Below are 19,027 nucleotides of genomic sequence, written 5' to 3'. Positions count from 1 at the left end.
ATTGCATCTGAGCAATGCATTCATTGGGGTATTGCAATGACGTTAGCCTCTCTCTGGCCTCCTCTGGCCCCCTGTGGTGGACAGGCGCAGCATTGCAGCGCCATCCACTATTTTCTATGCTCTGTCCTACAATGAAATGCTTTGCTGAAACAAAATGCATTATGGGAAAACTTTAAAATGTTTTTTTTTTCATGTAAACTCATATTGGTACATGTTTGTATATTTCTGAGGTATACCTTGAAACTGAATGATACAAAGCATACCGGATGTTTTCTATGACAGAATGCTTTCTACTATGCTTCTACCTGTAAGCCATGTGCAACTATAATTATACGATACACGTGTGGATTGACAAATGTGATATTTTAGACAGCAGCGTTGTTTCATGAGGACACTAATTATGTCTAGCTTGGAGATTTTAGCTGCTGCGTCATCCACTGGCTAACTAAATACACATGTCTATTTTAATTGACATGTGACGTTTCGGTGTGAAAACAGCGCTGTTTGATACGTTCCTACCAACCGGGATGCGTCCAGGCATCACATCACCAGAACATTCGGGCATTTATTAAACAGGTATGTTTTTATTGTATCCATATACTTTAAAAAATGACTCATTTCAGCTTCTCTCACAGCATTGTGTTCCCCCGTATGAAATAACCAATCAAGAATAATTACACGAGAGGAGGTCATTACTAGAACTACTAATTAATCAGAAAAAAGGCGATGATGCGACTATGATCATGAATATGTGATGGAATTGTTTCAATGGAAGAGACACGTCCCATAAACTTGAAAGATACCATCTGTCCACAGCATCAGTCAGTTAATAGAAAGAGGACTTTAATTAACTCCGACGAGGAGAAAAGATTGCATTTGGTGTAGCAATAGTAAATCAACCATTTCATATTTTCCAGCATATTCCAGTTTAGGCGTTCTAACCAGCAGCACTTTATCACATAAATGCGCCTTACGCTTCATGATTCATGAAATGACACCTCTCTACCTCCTCAGGTATGCAGGCCTTAATGGTGCAAGTCAATGGAAAGGTGAGGAAGGCGCGGAGTAACTTTTTTTTTCAGCGTTTATTTGCAATGACGTGGGCGGCTCAGCTCGGAGAACTCACAGCAATTTTCGGGGGAAAAGCAGCAATTTCGAGGTAATCGTACTCCACGGGAGCAGCTTCTTTTCTGTTCTCCTCTTCGCTCCGCCGAGGAGATGCTTGCCGGCGCTTGGATCACTGACGTCTGCCAGTCGGCTGTTTTAAAAGGGCAACAAGGGGGACGGGGGGTTAGAAGCGGGTCACAGACGCTTAAAAGAGCTTTTAGTGATAGGAAGACTTTACAGTACACAAGTCAACATGGTTATTTGGGGGAAAAAAACAAAAAAAAAAGAAAAAAAGAAAAAGCTTGGCATTTTATTGCTTGAAATCCAAAACCACAGTGAAGGCCGCATCTATTCAATAAGAAAAAAAAACAATCTCCATCCTTAATCTGCTTAACTGCATCTCATAACTCCCTGTAGTAAACTGTGTGTGTGGGTGTGTGCGTGTGTGTGTGTGTGTGTGTGAGTGGGTGTGTATGCAGATTTGCAGCGGATAAAACTGCTGAGCTGACTCAAGGAGGAGAAATCAGCCCAATCGGGTAAATAATACATTTGCTCCAGATGTACAGTAGCATTAAATTGTCTGAGCTTTCATTGCCAACAACCCCCAGCGCAATGGTAATAAATGGCTTCTATCAAATGTGCTTATGCATAGTTCATATGCATGGGTGACAAATGAAAGGACAACATCATATATCTTATGAAAAGCTGCCAAGAAAGCTTGAACTCCCTTTGACATCCATTCTACAAGTCTGTGGAAGTCTACCAGGGGGATGTTTCCTAATTTACATGTGGAGGAGAGTGCTTTCTAACAGCTTGTGACTAAACGCCGGTGATTGCGGAGGCTGGGGGATATTATTAAAGTCCTTTTCTTACTTGTGCAAGCATGCACCGCACATGGAAGCGCTACTGCCCTGAAAGGGATTTGCAGAAATGTACTGCAGTGACCACTTTGAGGAACTTTGTATTGTCTTGCACTGAAGGAAAGTCACGCAAGACTAAATACTGACGGCAAAATTTATCCCACAGTCCAGAATGACTTATCTTTTCTGTGTAGATCAGTGGTTGTCCACCAGCCCTCAATGACAAGCACCCACCAAAATTGTGCAAATTTGTCAACCCAAACTTCCAGTTGCTAACGTTCGAACGTGAGCGGCAATGCGTTTCATTAGATTGTATGCGTGAAAAGCGTGAAGGCTAGTTTGCATTCTGTTTAAAAGGTGCCCAAAGTGCAGCCTGGGTGCCAAGCTGTGTTTTTTAATGGCCCTCGGCAAATTCTAAAAATAATTACAAGAGGAAAACTACAACAAAAAAAACATTAAAAAGAGCAGTCATTTTATGAGAATAGTTGAAATAATAGGAGAAAAAAACTTACAATATTCAGAAAAAAATTATAATAATTCTACATCAATAAAGTTGTAATGTTACGAGGACAAAATATATTTTAGAAGCATGAAGTTGAAATATTTAACAACCTTTTTTTCTGAAAGTTGTAATGTCATGAGAAACAACAAAGAATAAAGATGCAACTTTGGGAAATTTTTGGGTGGAATAAAGTTAAATTACGAGAGTGAAATCTAAATATTTTGGGATAAAGTCGTAATATTATGATGAAAGGGTTTCACAAGAGCATGGCTGAAATGGGCTGAAATATTTGTTAAAAAAATAAAACATTTTTCAATGGGAAAAATGAAAAAATAGCAAAAAGTGTATTGTAAGGGGGAAACATTGACATTAATAATAACACTTTGTCATCTACAACACAAAGCTTCAGATGGAGGCTCCTTCTTAGCTTGAAATAAACAGTATATAACACGCGTTGGTTTACGAAATGTAAAATATCAAAGTGCCCCCCCGCACACTTAGATCCTTCAGTACAGTCGTCCCTCACAATACCGAGGTTAGATTATCGCTCCCTCGCTATATCACGTTTTTTTCCAGAAATTAATTAATTAACGCTTACTGTTTTGTGGTCTATTATGAGTCAAAACCTACTGAAAAACAAGTCATATGTAGTATTCACTTTTTTTTCCCCCCCTGGGCAAAGACCCGCGACCCACTGAAAACGGCCCTGCGACCCGTGCCCCGCCAGCTGAGAAACCCCGGTGTAGATCGCTGGCGTAGCTTCTAATACCAACAGAATTTTAATGAAGCGTACATCAGTCCCTGAGTGATTGTCGGCCGGCTAACTTGACCTGAATGCACCGCATCTGCTTCTATGAATCACTCTCCCTTGCTCTGCACAAACTAGACTCAACTAAATCCTCTGTCATGTCTCTCCCACTCACAATCTTTTCATCCCAAACTGAACTGGGGTAACGTGGCTTACGTTCAGACCTGAGCCACCTCGTCACTGTAACGGCGGTGGTAGCCTCCTGGATCGGATGAAAGACATCATACTTATTCCTTGGCAGGAGCAGGTGTGAAGTCCAAATGTAAAAATGAAGGGCTGCATCCTTCTGAGTCTGTGAAAGGTGAAAGTACAGTAGGTACTGATGCATTACAGTATGATACAGGATTTCCTTTGGATGCATGGGAACACAGCCCCGCCCACCTTGAAAATTTTTAAAAAGGCTAAACAAACCGTGATGCATATTTAAAGACAAAGCTTTGTGTTATTATTTAATATCAACATTTCAGCGTTTTCTTCTTAAGTTTGCTCTATTTTCCCATTTTTGCTGTGGTAATTATATTTCTACAATGTGCCGTGGGTCGATAAAAATAAAAGCAACTGCCACAAATGGCCCCTGGCTGCAGTTTGGACACCACTGCTTTCATAGCTCTTCATCAGGGTTGAGCACCCACCGTGACGTCAACTTTAGTCAACTTGTTAACCTGTTAGCTTCCTTTGCAGCGAGCAAACAATGCCAATTAAAGAGAGAAGGGGAGTATCATTGCAGCTGGAAGTAATCTGTGTGTTACACCCAGGCCAATCCCAACAGCGTATTTATACGTCTTTGACTGCTTTTTTCCCCACGTGCACACGCGTGCACACATGCACACACATAGTTCACTTCCAAATGTGAAAAGAGGCAAAAATCAAGTCAAAGCAGATGTGTGAGAATTGCAAATTGTTTCGCCTGAACCACAAAGAAAATAGGTCTGCTTTCATGGATGACTAAGGAAATAAAAAATATTCACATTTGACAGGCTGAAATTGAGGACGTTTACATTTTTAAATCCTTGATCATTGATCATTGATTGATCAAATACCAGAGTTGTTGTCGATTAATTGGATAATCCATGAATCATTGATTAATTGCTGCAGCCGTGGTTACAACAGTCATTTTTATTGCAAATCTTGATCGGAAATCGGTGGGCCGCCCTCGGCACGCGTCGCATCGAGAGAGGAAAGAATGTACTAACAAGCCGACCAATCACAGCCTTAACGCTCAGCCTCGCCGCATTTCGAGGATTTTTTATTTTTTTTTGCAGAGACTGAACTTTGAAACTGAAACCGGCGAAATGCTACAAAGTGCGTAGCCGGAGAGCAGCAAAGCAAGGGCCAAAATGCGTGCTGTGTACAAAAAATGCGTAAATGTTGGCAGGTTTGGGAACAAATGGGATTTTTCCAATTTGAAGTTCAGCTAAAAGCACAAGCCAGACGATATCAAGATATCAAGTTCAAATTGACTCTGCAAACACCCTGTACAGCTCCTTGGGGTCAGATGTGAAAGGGACACTGTGTTATAAAACTATGAAATTGTTAACATCATTGAAAACAGATCAGTTTGGAAGCGGACCCTTGATAGTTTGGGGTTTTTTCCCTTAAACCTCCCCTCATTGCCAACTCTTTTTAAAAGTTGGGTTATGAACAAAGGCGGCTCAAGCCTCCAACGTGTACCGCTTCCTTGCGATTTCGCTCAAAGTTGGCAGCTTCACCCTATCGGTTATCTCCACTTGGAGCGCTTGGCAGTCAGCGTTTTCTTGTGCCGGCTGCACAGCTTCATTTTCTTATCTTTGCCAGCGTTCTTTTCCTCTCTCTTTGATCCTCCACAATGCGGTCACAAATTAAAAATGATTAGCTAGAATCACACAAGTAGAAAGACAGCAGGAGAATATGGATGTTGCAATGGTCACTGTCAAGTCTTGTGTACAAATGCATCTCCATGGTTAGTCTTATGTACACTAGTCTTATATAGATTAGTCTTATACAGAAGTTCTACGTTGTGTAGATGTCCGACCGAGGACGACTGCACTGTATGTGCGTGGAGACGGCTACGTTCGCCGATACCGTTTGGGTTACGTTCGCTGACAACATTAATGCACAGACGTGGCTCGTGGATGGGAAAGCTCCACAGGTGGTATCAGCAAATTCTGAATTACGCTGGTATCAGAACCCAATAACGATACTGGATCAAACCCGCTTAAGTCGGTCCCGCTTATGTAGACAACGCATCTATGCTGACTGGCTCATTTGAATATGGTCTGTTATTCATGAAAATATACTGTATGCATACTGAAGCCAATTTTACGTATTTTTTCATCTAACTTGAGCATTTTTAAGCTTAAAAATGGCTAAATGAACTAAAATACAAACATAAGCATTCAGAAGACGCAGTCAAAGATGTAGTATTCTAAACTGGTCACTAGGCGTCAGTAATCTTACTGTAATGTTCAGTGAGACACACAAGCACCAGACTTGATTTCCGGACCAACAGGCTCTAATTGCAGGTTTGAAATATCTCACAACAGGCACCATAATCCCTAACACGGGCTACTGTTTCCACTGAAACCCACACCAAGCTAAAACTCAACTCTGAATCCCCTGACGTGACTTCCTGTCCGCCCCTTACACATTTCGAGCGACACACACACAAGCATGAGTCCTATTTATGTCTTATTTTCTCTTATTGTGTCTACTATATTGGGTAATACGAGTGTAAAGGTGACAATAGGGGTATTATTTCATGTCTAGAGGGCTTTAATAATGTTAAAAACTGTATTTAGAAGGGCGTAAACATGTTTGCCGGAACAACAGGCCGACGTCACTTTCTGTCCACCCCTGCAATCAGCTAGCTCCCCTCGCACCAGGACATGAGCATGAGTCTTATTTACACTACCGGTCAAAAGTTTTAGAACACCTACAGTACATTTTTAAGCGTTAAGATGGTCTGTCTCTCTTGCATTGTTAATTCCCTTTTTTCTTGCCATTTTTGGAGCAACAAATGACTTTCTCCAGTACAACGCTGTTCAACTGATGTTCACGAGGGTCCAGCACCACAGTGTGTTTTGAACACTGTTTTTATGCAGACAGAAAAGGTAGCGAGTACTCCAGAAGTTGGAACACCTGTAGGAATTAGTTGCACCAACTGCCAAGGCTTGATCAACCTCCTTTTCTGGAGAACAGTTTTACATTTTTGACCCATTTTGTGGGTGTTTGTATACTTCTGAAATACACATTTGTCAGTTTTGGGTAACTTTGCCTTTTTTTTTTTTACCTTTTGGCACTTCACCACTTACCTTTGTACCATTTCAAGCTATTTGTTGGACTTAACCACTTGAATTTCAATAACTAACTGGAAAAATTGGGGTGTTCTAAAACTTTTGACCGGTAGTGTAGGTCTTAAATGGCTTATTTTCTGTTATTAAGCCTACTATGTTGTTATACAAGTGTAAAGGTGATTATAGGGGTGTTACTGCATATCTAGAAGGCCCTAATAATGTTAAAAACCCAATTTAGAAGGTCGTAAAGAGGTTTTCTATGAAAATATTCCATTTATTTCACAAAGGAATATTACTTCACGGAAATTCACTCAATACATAATTACCTCAGCAGCTCTGTTCGATACGAGTATCAAATATCACATGAAAAGGGAAGACTAAAAATGAAAACATGCGCAAAACAAACTTTTCAAGAATCCTTAGTTATGGCCCAGTCTCCTCGTGTCTCTGGCCGAAGTCCCAAGTAAGCGTGCAAGAAACGGCTAGTTTTGGTTTCCACTTCGGTTACGTCGCCAACCTCCGATATCGACATCAGTCAGCTCCGCTCTATGTCCTCAAACAGCGTGGAGCCCTGTTTCGCATTTAATAAAACAAATGAACCACGTTCTCAACCTTTTACAAACCTCCTTTCATTCAGGATGCGCTGCCTGGACGTTGCTCGTTATTTCGTGTGTTCGCAGATCACACACTGCACACATTTGTCCCGATGAATTCACACTTCCCAACAATATTTTTTCCGAGATCAAGCGTTAAAAGCCGACCCAATTGTACCACACACTCTCTGAATAGTACAGTAGGAGAGTTCCGGCCACATTTTAGGTGAGGAAATGAGTAATTTACATATGTCAATGAATAATAAACAAGTGTCTGCAGGGTAACAGATTGTTCTCTTCATATTTAATAGATCGATGGGCCGCACAGAAACTCGCCCAACGTGCACACGCTCGTCACATGTACACTACACTTGATAAAAACACCAAGGAAGACCGACGCTTTAACTAATCCCGAAAAGAGGCGTAAACGCTGCATTTATACTCGCTCTGCGTACGCGCGTCTTTTCTCACGGATCGCGTCTGCATCGATACGAGTCTTTTAATCAGCGCTGATGAATTATTGAGCAGCCTTTTTATATTAGATCATGACCTATATTCCGCCTGATTGAAGTGAGTGTGCCAATAAATCCCAGATTTACTTTTTAAGTTGTGCCCGTGTCCCACATAAGCTCTATAAGATTCCCACACGCGCACACACACACACACACACAATGTACACAAGCGTTCCATGTAATCATTCATTTCAGATGATAAGTTCATCCGAGGTTGTTGCCTTGCGTCAGCGTACAGCCAAAACGGACGTGTGCTGCAAACATAAAACTCGTGGAAGTGGAAGTTAGCTGGAGATAACGTATGTGTGTGCTAGCGCCGGTTTAATTCAAAGTGCCCAGACATCGACACACGAGGCGTCCCGTAGGAAGTGCGTGGGGGAGTAAAAGGAACAGAAAGAGTTCAGATCATTCTCTTGCTGTCTCCGAGCGACGAGTATCATGTGGGTGACATCTCTTTATGCATAACCTTCTAGCGCAGAACAGCAGCAGGAATTTTCAATGGCTGAGGTCAGACCAAACGCGTCAGGGGCTGCCCTGGACCCTGACGTTAGACCACTTCCACACTCTCTTCCTGGAGTCATCGCCACTTCCGCTCACTGTGTTTGTGAACGTGATAACGCACAACAAGTCAATAAGGGAAAGTGAGCCTGCAATGCGTTTGCCTCCTTCAGCCCAGTGGTTCCCAGTTATGCTCTGTCATGCCCCCACTGGGGGACAGAAATGTTTTTGAAATACCATTGAGAAACTGAGAATATCTATTTATTTATCTCAACTGTGCACACTGAACTCGAAACTGAAACCAGCAAAATGCAAGAAAATGGAGAGCAGTGGCGCATACGAGCGTATTCGGGAGTCAAATTGCATGCTGAGTACCACAAAATTCATACATGTTGGCAGGTCTGCATTAATATTGAAAGTCCTCCCATATATTGAGTAATATGAGTGCAAAGGTGACTATAGGGGTGTTATTTCATGTCTAGAGGGCTTTAACAATGTTAAAAACTGTATTTAGAAGGTCATAAACATGTTTTCTATGCTCTAACTACAAAAAAATGACATTTACGAATAAGGAATCCTAGGAATATTCTGATTAACCACGATAAATGAGGGATTACCGCATTAACAAGTATATTCCACCATTCCAACAGGATTTAAACATTAAAATGCAATTTCAGCGACAGAAAATTACGACCACCAAGCTAATGAAATTGGAGTGAAGCAGAAAAATGCTTGCATTTCTTTTGTGGGACAACAGCACTCAAGATTTAGAATCCAATCCAAGACAAAAAGCAATCCATCCTGCGCCGTTCAGACAAACCAATTTCCTCTCTATTTGCACGAAAGTGATGCTCATCTGCTGTATATCTATCGTTCCTACCGCCGCTCAGCCGGCCACTTTCCTCCCAGGACTGTGCCGTCCAGTGCACACAACTCGTCATATCAGCTTGATGGTACATTCACGTAACAGCAATCCAGGAAATCCACAGCAACACTACGCACATTTGGAACGACCCTCACAATGTTCCGTGTGCAAGTAATGCATCTCCGCGCAGTGGTGCTCGAAAATACAGTTTTCACTTCATGAAGTTCAACTCAAGTCGTGGTGATTACACTTGAAAGAGTGTCAGAGACACGGCGCGGTTTGCACTCCAGACGTCCATTTTGCAGCACAGCCGCTGACAGACTCTCTGCTTGGAAGTGCCCATCTGCAGACTGGGCAACGGGGGTCACATGTGCGCAATCTGTAATGATCCCGCGTTATGAGAGCAGATCCCAGGTGGGTTTCACAGGTACAGAGTCCTAACCTTGATGGTGCACTCTGCCTTCACACACGAAAACACACTCACTGATGTCAGCAGCAGGAAACTTAATCAGACAAACGGGGTCAGTCGCTGCTGAACCTGAACCTGATGGATGGATGGATGTCCGTGACGTGCGGATGTGTGAGTGGAAGTGTGAGTTTTGGAAAGAGGGTGTGAAAAGGTGTTTTGTAGCCGACAACGTAACAATTTCATCCAGTTATCCTCCCTTCGTGGCAGCCGTTAGAGCTGTGGTTCTCAACTGGTTTGGCCGCCATCACACCTGAACTCATTCAATACCAAAGACGTATTTATACGCTTTTATAAACCCCAACGCCCCCTCCCAACTATGTACTTATACGTCTTTTACCTTTTTTTTCACAAGAGGCAAACAGAGTTGATGACGCAACTCTCCACTCATGCATTTCACTTCAGAGCAATTTTAAGCCGCACAAACGGCCACAAGGTGGCAGAAGTGCATTTGATAAGAGCTCAGCAGGGATCATGTGAAGGGAAGAATCACACCTCACAGGAAGAAGGACGTGAGAGGAGCGTGGAGGAGTGTGGCGTGCGAAAGGTTACGCGTTGTAGGGAAATTTTAACGCATGCACACGCATGCACACACACACACAGTTCAGCTCCAAATGTAAAACTTGTAAAAAGCTCATGGTGTTGTATTTGGAAATAAATTGTTATTTGATGTATTACGACCCTTTCTTGTGTTGTTTATGTTGGTATAGTTCTTTAGACATTTCAGCTGTCACAAAAGCAAAACAAATTTGTGTCGCAGTGAAAGTTAGACTTGAAATGTATCTTTTCACAAAAAGGTAGTTTTTGCCCTTTTCTAGTCGGGAACTGATATTTTCCTGAAGCGTACCGATCTTCCACTGCTGATTACTAAAAAACGGAAAGAGGTAGAAACAAAGACTTTTGTTTCTGATGACAGGAAGGAGTCTAATCTTTCATTTGGTAGGTTCCATGTTTATGTAGCCATACAAGACAATATTCTGTGTGTCTTAAAAGATCAGTCAAAATCGTCAAAAATGGACGGTATTGAAGAGGTTGTCTTTTGAAAAATGGCTGGGATTGAACGAGTTAATGATATTTTTTCAACTCAAATTTCCCAAATTTAATGAAAAGAAAGTGCAGTTTGAATTTGAGGTAGGGCAGTTTTTAAATTACTTGAACAAATGTCTCCTAAAGATTTTTTATTCTGCTACTGCTAACGTTTGCTCGCTACGCGCTGTCAAGTGGAACATACAGAAATAAAGCTTGTATATTAGAACTTACAAAAGACACTAAATCATTTCTCTGTGATATACCACAGAAACGGAATGCATTGAAAGGAATGGGCTAGCTCGATGCTAATTTTACATTGAAAATCCCACAGATGCGCTCGCGGTGAGGATTAGCGATTAGCGAACTCCAAATACGACAATGAAATAGATTCAGTCTGTTCAGACGGGATTACAAAAGTCATGACCAATTTACCTCCCCCTCGCATAACCACCGCTTTCATTATCAATTGAAGCTATTTTCCAACAGCGTGGCGTTTTTGACGGCTGTGTGGTGTTTGTTGACAGTGAACCGAAGCTACTAAGCGACCTCCGTGATTATAAAAAGTGCCTCCCGAGCTTCATGGCGGCCGTCCTTTTGTCGTGTTGAGTTTGAACGTCAACAGACATCTTATTTACACCCTCGCTTACACATATTTACAATCCAAAAGGTGAAACTTGGTAATAACTCCACATCGTGGACATGCTAACTCGGATAGCAAGCTTGTTGCTGCGTCATCATCGTGAGGAAATGTGATATCGATTTCAACTGATATCACATATTTACGCCGTTATTATCGGACACACGTAATATTAATCATAAAATACTGAAGGCAAACACTTGCTGGGGCTCAACAAGAGACAAGACTGGTACATTCAACATCTTAATGGCAGTAGACTCCTAACCAACGTCGGTCTTTAAATGGCATTACAGGACATCCTGCGGCCTTTTTAAAAAATCCCCTTCAGAATAAAAGTGCAAGATTAAGACCCACGACCCACTGAAAACGGGTCTGCAAAAGTGGGTCACGACCCGCCAGTTGAGAATCACCGCTTTAGAGAAGCACGTATGAGTATTCGGGTGTTATTTTACTCAGCGTCTCACACACACACGCACAAACGCACACCCACACGATTGCTTTACGTGTGAACGTGAAGAAGTGGAGAAGAGAAACACACGGCACATTTTACATCATATACGAACAGCTAAAATAAGGGACTCGAGCTGCAACTCACTGTTATTTTCTTAGTCGATGAATCTGACGCTTGTTGTTTGGATTAACCAATTGATCGGTTAGTCCTTGGAGGACCAAATCAATATGAACCAAACACAAAAAGTTAGTGGTCCGGTCAACGTATCCGAAAAGGGGCAAACATGTCCATCACTGTTTTCCAAAGTCAAAGCTGATGTGCATGAATATCTTGTGTGGGCTAAAGCACCAAGATAATACACTAGGTCTGCTTTCACGGATGACTGAGGAAATTTTAACATATTCACATTTGAGAGGCTGAAATCTGAGGATATTTACATTATTAAATAAAAACAACATGAATTGAGTACCAAAATAGTGCTCGGCTAATTGGTTTTATCGATGAATCTATGATTATATTGCAGCTCTGGAACGGACTTTTCAGATTCGTGACTAAAATAATGGAGGTCTGAGGAAAATGTATCTGAAAATGCAAGAAGTAAGTAACCCTGCACAGACTCACACACACACACACACACACACACACACACACGCACACACACACAATCTAGTTCAGGATCACTTCATCTTCCAAAACATGCAACCAAATTCAGCATGTGTGGAATCCAAGCAGCGTACTCACCTATGAAACTGTAACATGTACAACTAAACAGTAAAAATGAACATGTTAGCAACGAGACAACCGCTTGAGTCTTCCATCCGTTCGTAAAATCCCACAGAGAAAAACCCGAATACTTGAAAGCCGCTTCAGTTGGTTACCAAAAAAAAGTTGGTGTTTGCGTTAGTTTGTTTTGGTTTTTTTGTTGTTTTCATTTGGAATCAAATATCCGGGATTTTAAAAAGGATAATTCCACACGAAAAAAAACCCCGCTACATCCAGAGTGGCCTTATGAGGGTGACGGCTGTCCCGCTTGTCATTATCTTCATGTACTGAGCACAGGAGCCATTAAAGCTCCTTTTTGGCGGGAGAAAAGTTGATGCGGACGACAAAATGAGTGACTTTTCACTTTTCTATGCATCTATCCATTACTGTGACACACACACACACACACACACTGCATATTAGGAAATGATTCTCCTCATTTGTACCCTTATTATTAAAAAAAGCATTAAGTTCATTAGCATCTAGTATGATACAAAGTCCTCTCTGATGCAATGTATGATTTTTTTTTGGTCGACATAAGAAAAAAAATGAAATGAATCAATATGTGGCTCAATTAAGACACGGCAATATGGTGACGGTGATGGAAAAGATGTCCCGGGGTCGCAAAGTGAGTAAAAAGAGTAAAAAGGGGCACAATCCTCTGCATGATAAAGACTTTTTTTCCCCTTCTAGTCCGTTCCCCTTCAAAGCTCGTGTCAGTCTGTCTGCGAGAACAGGCGGCGGTTGGGAGATATGGGATGGAACGAGAGAGTGGGGGGGGGGGGCACAAGAAACACAGACGGCAACCAAAGTGAACACACGTGCTCGTCTCCGACCATACATGCAAATTGTATGACCTTCACACCGTGAACTCACACATGAATGTGGTTTTGCTGGGTGGCTCTACAGCTCTGTTGAACTGATATGGGGAGGGGGGGTTCGGGGGGGATATCGATTATTGGCATGGCAGAACATGTTGAGGCGGACGGTGGGACACATTTTTAATGAGGAACAAGATGAGACTTTTTTTTGGAGTGATGCAACACAGAAACGACAAAGCAGTCAAATGTGGTTTGACGATGACGCCGGGAGGAGGAGGAGGAGGTCGTCGCTCGATGACAAAAAAAAAGAATCATCAGGAAGGAGGGTGGCGGGGGAAGCATGTCCATGGAAGTGTGTTCTTGGCAAAATGCGTCGCACACGAAAGGAAACAAGACTTAGTGACAGACGCCAAACAGGAAATAGACCTACCTATGCTTAGACTTAAGAAGGGCCCAAACACGATGCATAGGATGGAAGGAGGAAAAAAATAGGGGAAGGTGCAAAAGTGAAAGGAGCCAATTAAAAGGTCTTCATGATAAGGAACGTAATGGTGGATTCAAAAAGTTAGGAGTGGATAGTGAGTGGCAGGAGGCGGTGAAGGGAGGAGGCAGCGTGGGCTGCACGGGGAAGGAAAGCAATTGACAAGGGAGGAACAATGAATGGGGTTCTTTTTTCTAAAAAAGGCAAAAAAATCCCCTTCCTTTTTCTGGTTTCCTGTTTCTCTCCGCCGCACTCCCCTTCCTTGTGTGGCTCATAGATAGAAAAAATTGTTGAGCAGGTAAATGGCAAAATAGATGAGCAGACAGAGGACCGACAGCGCCAGCAAATGAAAAGAAAAAGCACCTCCCAGCAGCGCGATGAGAAAAAAAAAGAAGAGAAAACGAAAGATAAAAGCAAATACTCCAGTGGCCTCCGTTGTCTCCAGTTTATACGCGGGAGGGGGGCTTGGCTCGCGCCAGTTGTTCCCCTTCCCCGGCTGCCTTCTGCTGCTCTCTGCTCTCTCGCTCCCCAAAAGAACCTTCCCATCCAGAAGAAGCAGAAGCAGGCACAGATGTCCTCTGCTCCCCGTGTCTCTCAACTCTGCTCGGACGCGTGGTGCCACTCACACAGGTAAGACATTGTTGCAGCAGCAACACACACAGTGGGAGGGGAAAAAAGGCATTGGGTGGGGAGGGAGGGGGTGGCTGCTGCTAGTGAAGCACTGCCTGCCTCATGTGGAAAGATATGAAGCTGGAATTGCACCGTCTCCCCTCTCCCGCCCATCCCTGCAAAAAAAAAGATAGGAGGAAGGGAGGTGGGCCCACTCGCTGCATTAGTATTCATTGAAAGAGTGTGAGAGAAAGCCAGAGATGGGAGGAGTAGAGCGGCGCCTACAAATGTCTAGGAACCTCAGTGGTGTTTCTACATGATAAGAGAATGGCGCCCCCTAGAGGACATAAGTAGCAACCAAACAAAGAGTCAAAGCTTCAAACGGACCAATCACATTTTACCGAGAGGCTACTTAGTGTTGCCACGGAAAACGTCTCCTATTTGCCACATGAATCCCGTTTTCACTGCTGGAAGATTCATGCACACCCACTTTTATTGGAAGACCAGCATTCACTTTGCATTCATGTCAAAAATGCGTTCATTCATTCATTCATTCGTGGTGGCCCGCCGCAATTAAATTCTGACGGTGACAGACTGACTCGGTGCTGTCATTTATATTTTATTTTTGGATTTGGTGCTATCTGCTAGCGCTTGCTCGCAAGGTGCCGGGTGCTCCAGCTGCAACCTGACCGTACATCATAGTGAGATATCAGATGCACAATGTCGAGTACGTTATCTTTCACATCAGCACACACTTACGTGGAGCACAGGACGCATCAACAATGTTTCTTGATGCCCGTGCGTGATATACTGTAAGGTAAAATTCAACCAACACCGGGTAAGTCAATAACTTGAAGTTCTGTTGTTGAATGAAGTTTACTAACATGAGATAATGTCACACATTTCGATGGATTTGCTTGGTTCAATCAAAGAGGGCTTTTTTGGACAGGCAGTATAGCTAAATACGTAGACGTTATACAATAACCCCTCGTTTATCGCGGCTAATTGGTTCAATACCGTGATAAGTGAATTTCCGCAAAGTAGGATTCCTTATTTATAAATGGAATATATTCGTAGTTAGAGCATAGAAAACGTGCTTATGGCCTTTTAAATATTTTTTTCTAACATTATTAGGCCCTCTAGACATGAATAACACTCCTATAGTCACCTTGACACTCCTGTTACCCAATATAGTAGGTGTAAGATAAGCCATTTAAGATATCAATAAGACCTGTGCTTGTGTGTGTTGCTGTAAATGTGTTCCCCTCTGGGGAGCCGAGTGAGGGACGGACAGGAAGTGATGTCTGGGGTTCAGAGTTGCGTTGCAGCTTTGCATGGGTAATGGCCGAAATGGTAGCCGTGTTTTTTTTAGAGATTTTTATTAGGGATTATTGTGCCCGTTGCAATCAAGTCTGGTGCTTGTGTGTCTCACCAAACATGACAGTAAAATTACCGAAACCTAGTGACCAGTGTACAATACTACATATCATTGCTTTGAGCGTGTATTCTGACTGCCTTATATTTGGATTTTAGTTCATGTAGCCATGTTTATGCGTGAACATTCTTAATTTAGGCAAAAATATGTAACATCTGCTGAAATATGCATATTTCGGGGGTAATAATAGACCACATCCAACCACAAAACAGCATGATTGACTAATATATTTTTGAAAAACAGTAATTAGAGTGAAGCTGCCAAATTCAAAGCGCAAAGTGCCAAAGGGATGACATCTAGATGATTTTTTCAAGGGGGATTACCAGAAATGCAGCTTGGATACACTTTAGAGTAGTCCGTGTACAGCTGGTATAAAAAGTGTCATTTCTAGAGTAACGTCCCATGAGAGTGATTATATTGTTCAGTCGTCTTTAGCAGAAATTACTTTTAACTTTAACACTTTGCTTGTATTTTTTTCCTCATGTGAAGGCTGATACGTTATTTGTTTAGTCTTAGGAACACAGGTCTACTTTGTTGTGGCTGAAAAGTGCGCCATGTTAGCGGTAAGATGCTTTTCTCTGTCTTGTTGATCTCTATGCTCATTAATCACCTATTCTTCAACACGTGTTATTTTTACACACAGACAAAATCACGACGACGTAATGCAACTTTCACTTTCTCCCGCAAATAAAGCGTATTTTGTTAGAATTGTTGAAATCATGTGCTTTTTGGGGTACCGGCCTCAACCTTCCCACCGTAGAAATACCAGAGGGGGTCAAAATGAATGGCAAAATTGATAGTCCTCACCAGTCAGTTTTTATATGTAAATGCAGTCGTTACCCGTGCATCAATGTGGAATGTGAATGTGAATGTGAATGTGAATGTGAATGTGAATGTGAATGTGGTTCAAACTGAGGGGGAAAGTGTGGCAACTGTGGAATGCTTTCAAAGACTTGTGTTTCAGTTCAGTAAAATAAAAAGTAACATTTTCAGAAGAGAAAGCTTTGTTGGAATGTAAAGTAGCTTTTTGCATGGGAATTGGGAGGGTTTGCACATTTTATTAGTGCGTGTTGTTTTACAATTTTACTGTTTGAAAAATAAAATATTTTTAAGTTTTTTATAATTTCTTTGTGTAAATTTGTCATTATTTTAGCCCTTTGCATTTTTTGTATTTTGTAAATTTTAGCTTTGTAAAAATGTTTTTACTTTGTTTAGTAAATTTGCCCACACCCAGAATGACACACTTAGTAACTCAATTGATATTTCAGATATCATTGAAATTGTAGATTTGATTTCTTCTATTTTGAGTAATTGAGAGATTTTCCATTAATAAAATGTGTTATATCAATACTTTGGAAAAACCGCTGCTAATTTGACTGACTATTATATATTAACACAAATAAAGGACAAAATTCCGATTTACAGTGTGTGTGTATGCAAACAATATTTGTTATAACATAGTATGTACGTATGTGCTGCTTGTAGACAATATAACACTGAATCAGTATCAAACGTAAAACTGAAGTAAGAGGTTGACACATGTTTTTCATTTCTTCCTGTCATTTATTTATGATGCACAGGATTCAAACAAGAGTTATCAGCTTTGAAATCACAACTATGAAATATAGAAAACACGCAAATGCACCATATACTGCAAATACAGCCTCTGTCCTCTATACTGCACAGTCATGACCCTTCCAAACCACCTCCTTCCTGCACCTGCCACAAGTGTATTTGTAACAGCCAGCGCAGCGCATACTGGCATGATTGCTGTTGCACTCCCTCTTGACCTGGCACTTGGCACGCTTCCCAGGTTCTGGTGTGGCATGTTGTTGCCGTGTGTGTGTATGCAAACAATATTTGTTATAACATAGTATGTACGTATGTGCTGTTTTACAATTTTACTGTTGGAAAAATAAAATATTTCTCATTATTTATATATTTCTCATTATCAATATTTGTCATTATTTGTAGCCTTTTGTATTTTTTTTGTGTTTCGGAAATTTTGTTGTAAATTTGTCATTACTTTAGCCTTTTGCATTTTATAGTAATTGAGGCCTTGAGGGCGGAGTTTTGGTGTAGCACAGACCTGTTTTCCAAAGATCCTTTCAAAGACTATTCACACCTTTGTCGACCTTCAGCTATAAAAACGGGTGGCTCCAAGCTCAGTAGAAGCTAAGAGAAGAGAGAATACAACTGAAGCAAACATGCCGAGAGTGTACAAGCTTGAGAAGGCTTTGGAGATGGTCCTGGGTGAAGTCAACCCTGTCACCTCCGATGGAGAAGACATAGCAGACATTGAGATTTCTTCTGGTAAGATTCCTAAACATTTTAATTACCACATTATGTTGTTTTTTTAAGGAAAAAAGTTGTGTTTCATGTTGTGTTTTAGTAAAAGCTGAAAGCAATCCTCAATCAATACAGAGGAGGTTTTCATTGTGCACATCATTTTGATTCTGCATTGCTCATATCTCAAATTTATGATCACACTAGGTGAGGAAGAGGAGGAGGAGGACACTGTGCCACCACCACAAAAGAGAGGCCGACTGGAGGCACATGCTGGGGGAGAACAGAAGGCCAAAGATGGCACACTGTGGCGCGAGCATCAGTTGGGGAGGCCTCTCGTTCACAGGCCCATTGAAGGTTACTCCGCGGAGGGACAGCCGGCTGCTCCGGTACGACAAAGAGTGACGACCCGTTTACAGGGTTTCCTCTGTTTTATCACTCTGGACATGCTCGGTTCTATTCAGCAGTGGACTGTTCAGCCCGGACAGGACACAGAGGAGAACTGGTTTGTGTCTGTCCCTGAGCTGATGGCATTCATTTGCGGGGAGTTACCAAGCTGCCAGCGCTGAAAGACTCTTGGTCTGAAAAACTGGGAAACCCTCTTATCATGAAGACAATGGCCCGAAACCGTTTCCAGGACATCATGAAACACCTGCGCTTTGATGATAAGGAGACACGCGCTGAACGAGTTGAGACTGACAGATTTGCCGCAATGTCCAACGTTTGGAGTTCCTTTGTTGCAAACTGCTTTTCGTCATGCAATCCAGGCAGGCACATCACCAGAGATGAACAGCTGTTCCCAACAAAGACTCGCTGCTGTTTCTTGTCTTCTTCCCCTCCAGACAAGTTTGGGATAAAGTTCTGGGTGGCATGTGATCTGAAAACAAAATATGTTTGCAACATGATCCCCTATCTTGGGAAAGACCCTAGCCGTTCCACGGGGGTGAGATTGGGAGAAGATGTGGTGATGAAGCTGATGAAGCCGTTTCTGGACAAAGGGAGAACGTTAACAACAGATAATTTCTTCACGTCT

The 19,027-nt window shown here is 42.0% G+C and overlaps 1 protein-coding gene across 4 annotated transcripts in view; it reads right to left on the bottom strand.

Annotated features, from left to right (window-relative positions):
* The window catches only part of LOC129171575 (glutamate receptor ionotropic, NMDA 2B-like), a 156,389-nt gene that overhangs the window by 135,262 nt on the left and 2,100 nt on the right, over window positions 1–19,027 (bottom strand). Inside the window, exons 1-2 of one of the 4 annotated variants that reach the window (XM_054760365.1) lie at window positions 13,614–14,356; window positions 1,127–1,258 (exon numbers count right to left, since the gene is read on the bottom strand). The gene's annotated coding sequence lies outside the window, so the exon portion shown is untranslated. The other 3 variants (XM_054760366.1, XM_054760367.1, XM_054760368.1) reach the window with 3 other exon arrangements.

Source organism: Dunckerocampus dactyliophorus, chromosome 18, assembly GCF_027744805.1.
Source record: "Dunckerocampus dactyliophorus isolate RoL2022-P2 chromosome 18, RoL_Ddac_1.1, whole genome shotgun sequence".
In the NCBI taxonomy this organism is placed as follows: domain Eukaryota; kingdom Metazoa; phylum Chordata; class Actinopteri; order Syngnathiformes; family Syngnathidae; genus Dunckerocampus; species Dunckerocampus dactyliophorus.
The sequence above is the reverse complement of the archived record's forward strand: the minus strand, read 5'-3'. Positions and strand labels throughout refer to the sequence as shown.